Source organism: Anopheles maculipalpis, chromosome 2RL (assembly GCF_943734695.1).
Source record: "Anopheles maculipalpis chromosome 2RL, idAnoMacuDA_375_x, whole genome shotgun sequence".
Taxonomy (NCBI): domain Eukaryota; kingdom Metazoa; phylum Arthropoda; class Insecta; order Diptera; family Culicidae; genus Anopheles; species Anopheles maculipalpis.
The window spans coordinates 82,306,164-82,308,176 of NC_064871.1; the positions used below are offsets into that span (position 1 = coordinate 82,306,164).

At 45.5% G+C, this 2,013-nt stretch overlaps 1 pseudogene; it reads right to left on the bottom strand.

Annotated features, from left to right (window-relative positions):
- Positions 1-1,024: 1,024 nt before the first annotated feature.
- Positions 1,025-1,694, bottom strand: LOC126567543 (uncharacterized; annotated as a pseudogene).
- Between the last annotated feature and the right edge of the window lie 319 nt (positions 1,695-2,013).

Below are 2,013 nucleotides of genomic sequence, written 5' to 3' on the forward strand. Positions count from 1 at the left end.
TCGTCGAGGCAAAATCACAATTCTTAACAACGCCACCTACTTGTCTCTGACACTGCTGAAAGCTGTCGTATCGATTCAGAGCTGTACGATGGGGCGAAAGAGTCACCCCAAAGACTCACTGCACGAATAAATCCTGACATTTTGTAGACTTTGTCCAAAATATCACAGCAGTACTGACGAAAAACTGGTCTCTGGTCCAGCGTGACTCTGACATGCCTGACAGCATTATACTGCAAAAATAGAGTCCCACAGATGTAATAGCTCAAGCCAGAAGTGGGGTTGACTTATTTTTATTACTGCAGATGTTAACTGCTGGGCTTGCCGATCCTTGATCATAGCAGCATGGGCGCTACAAGACTATAGGATTAACTCTTCTAAAGAACGACATTGAGTCACATTGAAGCAGCCTAACGCCATCAACGTAGAATAAACATTCAGTCTCTCTAATCCAAGTCTCTCTAACCAGTGTAACGTACTTGATGTACGATGAGAACAATACAGGCCTCAGATTGCTGCCATAAGAAACGCCAGATCTGCATTGGGGTAAATACGATCTTTGAGGCAGGAACTGAACTAATTTACCAGTGGTGCAGAGAATCCAAGTCGAGCAAGCTTACTTAGTGGTGGTTCACGCAATCAAAAGGTGCATCCAAATCCATATTTACGGCCTGTCTCTCTGGGCACTAGAAGAGAATGCTGCTTGCTTTTTTTAAACAAAAGCATCATCAAGCTTAGTATCGAGATTTGAAAAACCTTGGTGCCATAAAGAGGGCAAGGTAGCCACAGTGCATACAATCTTTTTTGTACAAAAAAAAAACATCACCGAGGATTTCCAGGCGGCAGGAATCTGTGGCTGCGATATCTATCTCCTTGATAGAGTCAAAACGGTGTCCCCGAAGCGGTCGTTTTAGCTTGTTGAACAGCCAGAAGGGTGCCGATATGGGTGCCAGTTGTTGCGAAAAACTCCCTCAAAAAGATGACCGTATGAGAGGGCGCATTATGGTGGTGCAAAAATCCGCTGTTGTTATTCCACAAATCCGGCCGCTTTCGCCGGATGGAGTTGCGTACCTCTTCCCGTTCCCCGATGGAAGATGGAGGAACCTTCCCCGTTTGGCCCTTCGGAAGAAATTCCTTGTGAACCACCCAACGGTAATCAAACAGCATCACCTTGATTTTTGTATGACTTTGGCGCGACTTCTTGGGCCTTGGCTCGTTCGGGGAACGGTACTCGCTGGACTGGTCCGTTGTTTCCGAGTCGTATGCGTAATTCTTCGTTTCGTCCCCAGTTATAATCGATTTCAGCTTTCCACGCCATTCCGTTTTCGAGCAGGTTCAGGCATTTAGGCACCAGGCGAGACATCACTCGCTTCAACCCCAAAACATCTTTCAGGATGGTGTTGAACGAGGCTTTGGATATCCCAACACTTTCCGAAAGGTCTCGTATTGCCAACCGACGATTGTGGACCACCAAATTCTTGATTTTGACGACGTGGGCGTCGGTCGAGGTGGATGGTCTTTCCGGAAGGTCCTCGTCTACGACCTTCTCACGGCCATTCTTGAAATCACTATAGCATTTGTACACATTTTTCTTCGACATAGATTCTTCCCCGAAGGCTTTTTGTAACATCCGCAACGTTTATTTTATTGCGCAAAAAAAATTTGATAGATGCGCGCTGCTCCACAAACTTGGACATGATCAATATGGACAAAAACACTTGGCGCCGCTCCGAAAATACATTGTCACTCCTAGCCGTCTGGCTTTTTAGACTTGAAACGTGCCAGAACTGTCGAAAACATATTTACATTTGACATCCAATGCCAATGTCCTTACTTTTCGGACATTGCAGTATATTGTTCCAAGGAGAGTTGCTCGCGGCAGTTGAAAAGAAAGAAAGAAAAAGAAGATGCATCGGGTCCAGAAGCTTCCAAAATGTACGGTGTGACGCTTAACACCGAGCTATAAAATCGTTGACACATTGTTGTAGGTGAATTTGAGGTGCGGTTTGACATAGA